Below are 12,009 nucleotides of genomic sequence, written 5' to 3'. Positions count from 1 at the left end.
GGGAAGCCCGCCATGGTTTTTGTTTTTTTTTCAGCTTTATAATTTACTGTATTCATCCTCTGAAATACTCTATTGTGTTTTTTTTCTCTGTTAAAGGCCTAATTTCCCTGTTCATTCAACTCCTCTGCCCTAGTTTTTAAAAAAAATTAAAACCCGATTGATTGGAATCAAGTGCAGCCATCATTTCCATAACAATATCAACAGTTTCAAAATTAGGCTCACAACTTCCGAGAGAAATTATATCATGGCTCCTGGAAAATCAGCTTCAGGGAACAGCTTTTGCTAAATACTAATGTGGTTTCCAATCAGGCCACAGCACACAGAGAACCGTTGTCAACAGGGGGGAAAATGATTTGTTGGGTTTGACTGAGCCGCAGGGCCAGGCCCTCTCATACATCTTGGCAGCACTGGGTACAAGGAACTTACAGATTTTATTGTGTGATTTAGTTCCTGATGAAGGTTCCTAGGCAAATGGTCTGACTGTGTGGTTAAATCTTGCTTGTCTTGGAATCAATTTCAGTTGGGAACCAGTTCTCTCTGAACAGAATTGCCAGTTTCCTTTGTTCATATTTTCTATTTAAGATTCTCTGGTGTCTCTTAGGGTCAGTAAAGTCTTGGATTTGCATAGCTATGTATAAGATACTCACTGGCTAGAAACACCTGCCTTGTATGTCTTGGTTTGTGGGCAAGCTTAGGGAAGGCTCTTGTGGGCTCAATTCAATGCCAAGAGTCCTGAGCCATGTTGTGGTTTGCTGGAGAGGTCAGCATTGTCGCCAGAAATACTTAACCCTCAGAAGGTCAGATCGGGTTAAATCCCTGCAAGCCCAGTTTCCTTCTAGACTTCAAACAACACAGAGAGATAAGAACATACACCATCCATGAATATTACAGACATTCCTATTCAAGCTTTTCATTCTTAGATGAGATGAAGGTTGACCAGCTGACTGACCCACCTTCACCAAATAGCTCTGCAAAGGCCATAAGCCCTGCTTTGTCATTTGGGCTATCTTCTCATCACAAAGCAGGCAAAGTGTGGGCATGCACCAGTTCCTCACCTTTCTCCCTGGACAAACTACAAACCCCGTGTAATGGTTAAGTCACAATGCATTCAGCTCACATCTTGACTTTATTCACCACATGCGGCCTTAATGTAACCGCTTAACCTACCCTATAAAATGGGAATAATCAAAGTATCTGCAGTGAGCACAGTGCCTGGCACACAGCAAGGACTCAATACACGCATTACCCTCCTTTATCTTCAGCAACAGACAAAAAAAGGAAAAGCTGGAAGAAACTTTAGAAATAACCTATTCCAGTAATTTTCAAATATTTTAAAGCCATGGCGAATGCTTTGTAGAAATGAAATTGTGGGCAGAAATATAAACCTAAGAAATAGATTTAAGACGAGGAACTCTGAAGAAGGTGTGAGGACCTGGAAGATGGGGGGCCTATCTGCTTGGCCCTCCTTCCTCTCTGTCTCCCCCAGAACACTCTTAAAAAGGTCTCTAGAACTCTAAGAATTGCAATGTTTATAGTCTGGCAATCACTCATTTAACCCAATTCCACATTTTAAATAACAGGCCAAGAGAAGGAAGGAGATTAATGTATGGTCATATGGCTAAAAAAAGACCTAGTCCGACTTGACCAGTTTTTATTACATACCTTTGAGTTAGGCACTGGAGATAAAAATGAGATATATGGGTCTTCATCTACTCTATTTTCTGAAGGAAAATCAGGGTTTATGATCTTACAACAAGCACAATATTTTGATTCAGTACTGTCCTGGAAATTTAGAGATGTTTGGTTACAGTCAAGCAAAGATCCACTCTGAGTGTATAAGCTAGTAGCTGAGACCAGAGAGCCTCATAAAAGATGACTAAGGCATCTTTGGCTTCAAACCAAATGTGTGGTCCCAACACAATTAGAAGATTCAGAAGTGGTAATAATCTGGGAAGGTTGGAGTGCATGGGGAATGCTCCATGGAAGGTATTATTCCTATGGTAGCCCTTGAAGATAGGTCAGAGCATTGGCAAGTGGAGAGAGAGATAAAGGCCATTCACTCCAGAGGAACCCTATGGAAAGCGGTGTGGAAAACACAATATATGTTGAAGAAAGTTGAAGAAACAACTAGCTTGGTAGGAGATGAAGATTCTACTAGAGAATTTGAGGTAATCACATCGTAGATACTGGGGAAGGGGATGGACTTTATTAAATGGGGCACCCCTGCTGAGTATAAGCATGGAGAAGCCAATGTGTGCAAAGTAACATTCTTGGAAAATTAATCACATCATAATAAGTACAGGATGAAGGGAGGAATCAGGAAAACAAATTGGGGAGCAATTACAGTAGTTCAGACATGACATCATGAAGGACTGGGCTTGGGGGTGGCAGTGAGACCCAAAAGGAAGGGGAGGGTATGAACAGCTACACAAAGAAGGAAACAACAAACTTTAGTGACTCAGCAGATGCTGTGGACGAAGAGAGAGAGGAGCTCAGACTGAGGGCAGGATATGAAGCTGGGGTGGACAGCCTGTGTGCTGAAAATGAGAGTCTATAAAGAAAGGCACTTAGGAGGCCCTGGTGAGTTTTTGGCTAGTTGAGTGTGCAGGGACGGGGAGATGTTAGGTAGACCTAGAGAGTATCCATAGTGCCGGTGGTTAAGAGGTCAGCTCCAGGGGTCTATCGGTTCCACCACTCCCAGTGGTGTCCCTTTGGGCAAGTTATTTAAATTCAACTCTCTTAAGCAACAGTTACCTCATTTGATGGTTGTGAGGATGAAATAAGATAAGGCATATAATGTGTATAGGACAATGACTGACCCTCGGGTGCATGCTCTCTACCTCTGTGTCTGTCTGTAGCTGTAGCTCTAGCTCTTGAATTATCCTGGAAGAAAGATGTGAAACACTCAAATTTAGCGAGGAATAAAGATAAAGATATTTAATTCATTTTAGAAGTGATAGTTGAAGATGTTAGTTATCTCTTGAAAAAGAAGAGAAAGGGATACCAGGAGGAGAAGTCTCTGGACACCCAGGGGGTAGTAGAGACGGCACTCTGGACCAGTCCACACAGTTTATTATTAAGGTGCTTGGACTCTCAGTCTCACTGGGGAGTCCCCGCTCTGATGGACCAGGACAGACAACAAGCATGACAACTTGGGAGTCTGGCCCATCTGACGCCAAGTGCAAGGCAGATGAGCAGTCACATGGGCCCTTTTCTCTTGATCCTATCCTCTGATCCTTGCCTCTCCCTGAGGCCTTACCATCCAAATGGTCATAAAAGTCGAGGGAGGACAAACTCAAGAGCAGAGCCTTTCCCAAACACCTAACCCTACAGTGGAAGTCAATGCCATCGTTATTATGACTGATTTTGGAATTAGAGAGAGAAGGGAATTAGGGGAAGAAGAGAGAGAGAGGGAGGGAGACAGAAGGTCAGGGAGGGCAAACAGTATAATTTTATAAAGTTAAGACTCTAAAATCGGTCTTTTATTTTCTTTCAAATGTTCTCCTGTGCCCCAGTGACATTGCGAAATTTTGTCCTTGGTGTGAGCGATTCAGAACAGCCTTTCTGGCAGGGTGAAGTGGTAAAGGTGGAAGAAGTGAGCTTCTCCCAGTGAATCATGTCACAACTGGAGGCCACAAGCCACAGAGGAGAGGAAGCCTGCAGTCTGAAGATAAAGAGACGCAAGTCTAGTAAACGATGCTATCATTTGGACAAGAAGAGGAAGTGGAGCCCAGTGGCAAGGCTGGAGAGGAGCCGGCAAGTGAGGACCACAGGGTGCCTGAAGCCAAAGGCGAAGAGGACAAAGAATTTGATGGAGAAGGACGGTTCTTTCAAAGACCTTCCCATCTCTGACCCTCGCCTGAATTAGGTCTCATCTGAGGTTAGTGCTGGACATTCTAAAGCCAGTTGGATCCCAGGGGGAGCTCTCAGGACCACGGCCTTATATAAGAACTAGGGCAACCACAGATAAAAGCTGATGATTTGGGCATGAGCAATCAAGACCAGTGCTGGGCAGACACCAGACTCGAATTCCCAGACATGTTCTAAAGTTACCAGCACCGGTGCTCTGGTTCAGGCCCCCCAGTAGCATGGGCCAGGGCTACTCACCACCCATCAGTGTGATTAAACAGCAGTTATTTATCTCATGGTGTTCACCATTTTGACATCTGTCAGCTATTTGCTATAAAAAATGATAATAATTATTACAAATATAACAACAAAAAATAACCATTACTGTTTGGGACTGATTTAGAAACAAAAGGCTCTTTACAAATGATTTAGCATCTGAATTTTCCTTAGGTTGCCTCAGATTTGGCTTTCCAGGTCATAAGATTTTAAAACCCCAAGTGTTTGGAAGTTTAGTCCAGAAGGAAGAGTCTTAGGCTGGGAGTCAAAAATGCTCGCTTCTGATCCCAGCCACACCTTTCTTGCTCTGTGACCTTGGGTGACAATTTCTCTGAGCCACAGTCTTCTCCACAGTAAGTGTAGTGGACAGACGTGTACTCTGGGTCTTTCCCAGGTTGAGGTAAGGAGTAAAAGAAAGAAAGAGGTTGAGATTACACTGGTGCAGAAATGTGCTGATTAGAAACACATGGGAGGTGCGGGACCATTTGTTTCTAAATCACTCATTCAACTGCTAGTTCTTGCTGGGGTGACTATTATTAGTGTTAGGTGTTGCAGCCAACCTTTCAGCTGCAAGGGCTCTCTTGCAAACGTCCAAAAGATTAAAATTAAAAATAGTTTAAAAATAGATTCAGGGTAGTCCCTCAGGATAAGAAAGGTTAGCCGAAGATAATTCAGGCGCCTCCAACAACAAAGCTGTGATCTTACATGACATGTTCCTCACAGGACTCTGTCTCTCGCTGTCACAGGAGCTCAGGCCGATGAAACTGCTGTCATCTCCAATGTGCTGGTCACCACGCTCTGAGGGTCTTGCCCCTGTAACTGAATGTTCAGCCCGGAAGTGACGTACCTCTCTTCTGTTCACAACTTGTTGGCCAGAGCTGGCCACATGTCAGTTTCTGTCCCCCAGTGTCACGGAGCCAGGAAGTGAGTGCATCCTTCCAGGGACCCGGAAGTAGAGGACTGGAAGTCCTTAGCCAGCCACAGGGACTCCTCTCCATTGATCCCTGCAGGGGTGGTACTTTGACTCTTGCTAGTGATGGAGTCACCCATCATTCATTTTGTGTAACGAGCATTCGTTGAGTACCTGCTGTGTGTGAGGAATGGTGTCCAAGGTGGGAGATGCAAAGTCATAGACAAGTTCTCTGCCCTCAAGCACAGCATTAGACATACACACTGGAGGGGACATGAGTGGAGTACTGACTGGAACAGTCAGTCATAGAGAGGCTGGGGAAGAATGTTGCTCCCAGTAAGGACAGCAAGAGCCGAGACAGGGCAGGGCCAGCACCGCGAGTGCGGGCCCTCTAAGCAGAAGTTTCGCTGGAGCATCAACTGTGAGGTAGGATGGCTGAGGGTGGGGAGTTTGGATGAATGGAGGACCAGTTAGGAGGTAGTGACAGCATCCATGGAAGAGAGATGAGGCCTTTACAGGGCAGGTGAAGCAGGGATGGAGGGAAGTGCTCAGGTTTAGGAAACTGTGGAATGCTGCCTTCAACTCTAAGCTCCCCCAGGAGCCCCAGAGCACAGAGGGAGGGAATAGCCTGCAGCCAGGTCAGAGCTGGCCGCTGTGTCCCCTCGCTTAGAAACCAGACTTTTTGGTTTAATCCCAGCTCCCCCATTTAATGGCTGTGTTACCCTGGGTTAGTTATTTGCCCTCTCTGTGCTTTAGTTTCCCTGTTTTCAAGATGGGGATAATGAAAAAGACAACTCATAGCTATGAGATTAAACCAGTTAATATGCATAAAGAGCTCAAGACAGAGGCTGCAGGGTGTGGACCATCGCTCCTAGCACCGCAGGGGGGTTCCTGCCTCTCCCAGCCAGGCCTGGCCTGTTCTGCCAGCTGAAATGTCAACACGGGCGGTTCCCATCTGAACTCCCCATAGACAAAGGACACTTTGGGGCCTGGGACCTGAGCAGTGTCCTTTTCTGTTTGCTTCACAGAGGCCTTCCTTTTCTGGCCTGCAGGGTGGGCGGGCTCTGAGCAGCAGGTCATTTTCTGCTGAGTCACCCTGCTGGCCCCTCCTGGCTGGCGTCTGCCCCCAGATTCCTAGCAGGAGGGGCCCGCCACCCTGAGCGGTTTCTGTTCTGGGGGCACAGAAAATAGCATTTTACTTGGGGGGATCCAAAAGCCTTCCTAAGAAACAATAGAGGTTTTTTTATGGGGCAAGGTGGGCTGTTTGCCAGGGTAGCCTGCCAAATCATGCCAGTAGAGGAGGCCCTGTTGTCACTGGGCTTTGTGCCATGAATTTGCATCCGTCGAACAGAGCAGGAAGCAAGAGCCCAGAAGGGCCTGGGTTCCGATCTTATTTTTACCGCTTAAGACAGATGTGCCCTTGGTGGAGGTTTAGAGACTGTTTCACTTCCACAGCTGCCACGCTGGGTAATAATAGTTGCTGACCTTTTATGAGCACTTGCTAAGCGCCAGCCTCCCTACTATGCTTTCAAAGCATCTTCTTAATCAGTCTTTACCAGCTTGTGAACTAGGTTCTCTTCTTATTCCTGTTTAACTCCTGAGGACACTGACTCTCAGAGAGATCAAGTCGCTTGTATGAGGTCACACAGCAGGCCATTTGATGCCAGGGCCCCTTTCTCTCAAGTACACCTGCCAGCAGGCTGCAGGGACTGAAGGATGGGGATGTGTGAGTCTCACACAGTGGGTGTGCAAGCGGGTGTGGCCTCAGTTGGTGTTTTTACTATTATTTATTCCTTTAACACGATGTGATTATCCCTTTGAAGCAAAAGAACAACAGCAAAACCACGATGCAGCAGCATCGTTTTCTAGGCTGGCTTTTGTCCTGAACGAGGCGAGGACCAGTCTTGCCTCTTGGCCCCCGCATCATCATGACATGGAGGGTCTATGGGCAGAGACCCCAGGGATCAGGAGACCACACCCCAGCCGCATACTTTACCCTGGTTATATTTGCTTCTGAACGGTACTGGGCTGACCTTGTTTTGAAGCAGAGTGACCTTCAGTCTGCATGTCCTCATTTTGTGGTTTAGGACTGAAGTGTGTAGGTTGTAGAAATTGCACGGATTCCAGACAGGCTGGCCACACTTAAAATGCCACCGACAGGTGTGTGACGCCTACTCTTTTAACTCCGTGTGGGTCAGATACACATTACTCCTCAGAGCAAGAACTTTCTTAAACCAACTTGGAACTGGGCTATTTTGCTTGCTAGCTCCTGGCCCAATAACACCAGGGTTTTTTTTTTTTTCTTTTCTTTTTAAGAGTTTTCAAGAGACGTTTGCTCCTCTCCCAGTGTCCTTTCTGGTGCCCAGAAAGAGTCCTGGTTACTGAAGCCGAAAACACATTCTCCCCTTGGTCACCATCAGAATCAAATTACCGAGCAAGCGGGTGCCGACGAGGCCTGTCCCCACGCAAACTTAATTAACAAAATAGGTAAGTGACCCAGTTTCCTGCGGAGTGACATTTCCTGAGGAGTGACACCTTGTGACAGGGACACGGCTTGGCAAGATGTGCAGCTTGGAGCCTGGGATCTGCCTGCCATTTGGGCTCCTGTCGGAGTCACTGTCGAGACCATTAATCTTCAATATACGGCTGCACCTTCTCCTCGGGGGGTTGGGTTTTCTTGTTCTGTTTTGTTCGGCATGGCATTCAAGATTCCTTCACAGAAATCTGTGTTGGGGCAGCAAAATGCTATGTGAATTATGTCCTCGTGAAGTCACCATCTGGCCAATATTCATCTTGCTTTGCAAAATACCAAGGATATCCTTCGGCACAGATGCTGGGCCAGATCATCACACACCAGCGACCGCAGTCGTAAACCAACAGGCAATCAAGTGTAATTAATGCACCTGGTACCCGCTTCAGAGTTCCCAACCTGCACAATGCTTGGCTCTTTTTTTTTTTTTTTTTTTTTTTTTCTGTATGTGGGGCTTGGTTTTGTTTCCTTCCCTTTTAGGGTGGGGAGAGAGGTTTGCAGTTTGAATCAGCTCTCGCATCTTCAGCAGTAATTAAGTCACCGTCACGGGGCTGGTAAAAATGGGAGTGTTTGTGTGTGTTCAAGAAGCTGCATCACATGCAAACAATACAGCACTGAGCAACTTTCTGTGGCTTGAAGAGGCCATTGTCCTGTGCGCCTGGCATCCATTCTGCTGTTGGCACTCACTGGCTTTGGGAGGCCGGCCCCAGCCACTGGTCTCCTAGTGGTTTTGTGCCTGATGGAAGAAGGGAGGGATCTCAAACTTGGAAAAACAAACAATAAAACACCAAGCAGCCCATCGTCTTCCTGTGAGCAGAATATCACAGCCTCCTTCCTCTCTTGCTATGCTGGGTGCTTTAAAGTGGTGATGGGAAAGGTGGGGAAGCATCCTGCCTCTGTGCAATCGACATTCTGGGAAGCCGTGAACACTGTCTTTGGACAGAGACCAGCGAGGGTTCGCAAGTGGGACACAGAGGGTGGAGGGGAGTGGAAGCTGCAGAATAGCCAACAGTGATGGTGACTGCGGGTGGTGATGGGGTGCGGGGGTCCGAGGGTCCCTGCAGGCTCCTTCCATCACAACAGCCATGTAGGCTGTGGAGTGTGGGAGTCTGGAGAGCCTTGATCTGGGTTCAGGAACATGCAGGACAGTGAGCTGGGCTCCTTTGCAGCTTCCCTGCGCTGCACTTAAGTGCTCTCATGGTGACCTTGCTGTGGGCACCTTATTCTGAAGCACCGTGTCCCATTGCCTGAGCGCCGTCTCTGAAGCCTTCTAATTGCCAGCTCTCTTCAAATCAATTCCATTCAACAGATGTGCACTGGATTTCTGCTCCAGAGCCAGGCCCTGAAAGAAGGAGAGGCAGTTAGATAAATGAATCAGATGTCATAGGCTTCTGCGTATAGAAAGCATTTCCTAGTGTCTGAGAAAGGAGGCAATAGTTTGAGCTTCAATCCAGACTCAGGAGCTGAATCATCTTGGGCAAGTTCGTTAAACTCTCCAGCCCTCCATTCTGGGGGCTCAGCAGTAAAATGGCAATAATAGTGCAGAGTTGCTCTAAGAATTGAGTGAGATTTTTATCTATCTATTGATCTCTATATAGTTCACACACATATATACATGCACGCGCACTAAGCCCTCAAGAACCTGTTGTTATTTTCCCTGCAATTCAGATGGAGCCTGAAGTGGTAGTAGGTCATCTCTGCCTACAGAAGTCCACAAAGGCTTCATTGAAGAGGAGAGATTGAGCCAGGTGTTTCTTCTTCCAGTAGACCCGAGAGGAAAAGAGCGTACCAGGGTGGGGAAATATGTGTACAGAGTCAGGGAGGCAGGAAAGAGCCCAGCGTGTTCCAGGAACAGCAAGTACACCTGGAGCCCTGGTTTCTGGGGCGGCCTGGGGTCAGATGGTGGAGGATAACCCTAGAGAGGCAGTTGGTGGCCAGGTGGACACCCACCGAGGCCCCACCTCTTTCAGATGGTAGCTGCTCCAAGAACACGCCTCCTCCACCTTCTCTGTGTTGTGTGATTTCCCCTCTCATTCTCAATACTACTCAGACTCACCTTTTCCATTCAGCCTTTCCTGCTTCCAGGTTCAGTGCAGCCCCTAGCACCACTTGGGACTGGTAAGACGTCATCTATCACCTGTCTGGGCTCAGCTTGTAAAGTCCTCCAGGATGGAGAACTCATAGAAGGCTCCTCTAGTAACCACATTTCAATAGCACTTTGCAAACAGAGGGACTTTTGTAAAGGCACTTGCTTCACCAGGTAGATTCTTAATTAGCAGATGAGGAGTAGTGATGGGAGAGCAGAACCCAGGTAGAGATGGGACACCTTTGCTTCCAGTGACCTCAAATGTGTCATCAGTCTCTTTGAACCTAGTTTTCTGTATCACCAAGACAAGGGCCACCTGTTCCTGAGGACGTTCTGAGAAGCAGGGAGGAGGCCCAGGGACTTTGGGAGAAGCGTGCAGCCTAAAGGGAGCCTTTGTTTCCATAACTGTGGCCGGGAAAGAACTTGTCGGGTTCTTATGGGCTTGTTTGCCCGCAGGGCTTGGAGTCTCTGAAGCTGCACCTCTTTCCTCTCCTCTCGGGAACAGAGCCCAAGACAGGGCTCTTTTACCAGCCCTAGTGTGTGGGTGTCACACTTCTTCCCCATTTATCAGGAGGTGGTATGTGCAGTGCTAACTCCACAGCTTTGGTGGTGACCCTCACAAACCCTGGCAGGAGGGAGCCTGGGGTCAGAGGGATTGACACACACCTATATCTCCCTCCCAGTAAGTGAGAGAGGTGAGACTGAGATAGAAGATTTTCTGACACCAACTCCAGGATCTTTTTACCATCCCACTCGGTAAAAATGCCCACTGGAGCATCTTTGGATGCAAAGTGGCACCAGAAGGAAAAGATATGTAGAATCAAGAGCCCCACGGGAACGGATCATAAACCTTGCAAGTTTCCAACTTGACCAACTGTTAAGGAGGAGACAGAACAGAGAACAGGGAGAGGAGTGGGGACCCCTTGGTGCGGGTGGAAGAGAACAGCTGGGTGTCAAGTGCAGAACTGGAGGTCTAGCAACAAAGTCTAGACCAGCAGAGAGAGGAAACAGAGGGGCATGGGAGGAGCATATGGGCTGGGTTCATGGTTGTGAATGATCAGTCATGGCTGAGTCAATGCTGAGGGAGCAGCCACTGAGTAGAGTTTCAAAATCCAAATGGAGCACTGACTTTGCACAAAGCAAAACAGGGTTCCTGACTTCACAAAGAAGATGCTCTTGCTCTCTCTTTAATTATGCTTTCTGTGTCAGGAAGGGTGCCTGGGCATGATCAGTATGATTCCAGAATAAACATCACTGCTGGTCACACCCACACGGGAAGTCTAGATGGAGATACAAGACATGTCTTCACTTCCCCACCGTTTAACCTGTTCTTCTCTGCAGAATCCACCTGGAAGGGCGGCTAGGAGTCTCACCCTCTCTTGGAATCTTTGTTTTCTCCTCCTTCACAGCCTTTTTGTCTTTGCATCCCAGAGGGACTGCCTAACCTCCCTGCCTGATGACTTTCTGCTGCCTGAAAGCAGTGATGTTGGATCTTCCAAGCTTTAGATCTTTCACAGGAGCATCCACAACACAAAGATATAATTCCCTTGTTTTCCTCTCTCTCATTGTATGACTTCACCATGCTATTATACCTGCGGAATTCTATCTAATACTTGGTTATATTAAAGACCTCTGTTATGGACGAAATGCTTCTGTTCCCCCCAAATTCATATGTTGAAGCCATAACCCACAAAATGGTGGCATTTGGAGATGGGGACTTTGGGAGGTAATTAGCACTAACTGAGGTCATATGGGTGGGCACCGTGATGCACTTAGAGCCATTATAAGAAGAGGAGCTTCTTCTTAGACCAGAGCTTCCTCTCTTTGACATGTGAGGACACAGTAATAAGGTGACTGACTGTAAGCCAAGAAAAGCACTCTCACCAGGAACTGACCCTGCTGACAACTTGACTTCAGACATCCAGCCTCCAGAACTGTGAGAAACAAATATCTATTATTTAAGCCACCCAGTCTATGGTATTTTGTTATAACATCCTAAGATTGTAAGGCAAACTCGTCCCTCTAAAGGTAAGGGAAGAAGGGAAAGAAAGGAGTTTAAAGGTAAGGGATGATCCAGAAATGCTAATTCTTGAGAAAGGTGCCAGACGGGAAGACATCTGACCACCACTTCCATGAAGCCCTCCTTGGCCTCCCCGGACTGACCGTGACTACGCTTGCCCACAAGCTCAGGTGCCATGCCTGCAGTGTTGAGTGGCATTGATTTATGTGCCTATGTCCCTCTCAATTGACTCTGAGCTCCTTACGACTGGACCTTGCTTGTTTGTTCTCTCTGCACACAGCTGGCACATACTAGGGCCTCCCTAAGTGCCTGCTGAGTGGAATACATAGTACTAGGAG

At 47.3% G+C, this 12,009-nt stretch overlaps 1 long non-coding RNA gene across 1 annotated transcript; it reads left to right on the top strand.

Annotated features, from left to right (window-relative positions):
* The first annotated feature begins 1,964 nt into the window (after positions 1-1,964).
* Positions 1,965-11,660, top strand: LOC111171434 (uncharacterized). Its single transcript, XR_002643643.2, has 3 exons — positions 1,965-3,880; positions 4,872-5,049; positions 7,352-11,660. It is a non-coding gene; the product is annotated as an uncharacterized LOC111171434 (long non-coding RNA).
* The last annotated feature ends 349 nt before the right edge of the window (positions 11,661-12,009 follow it).

This window comes from Delphinapterus leucas, chromosome 5 (assembly GCF_059928025.1).
Source record: "Delphinapterus leucas isolate spDelLeu-1000000601 "Yukka" chromosome 5, BTC_Dleu_Yukka2, whole genome shotgun sequence".
In the NCBI taxonomy this organism is placed as follows: Eukaryota; Metazoa; Chordata; class Mammalia; order Artiodactyla; family Monodontidae; genus Delphinapterus; species Delphinapterus leucas.
The sequence above is the reverse complement of the archived record's forward strand: the minus strand, read 5'-3'. Positions and strand labels throughout refer to the sequence as shown.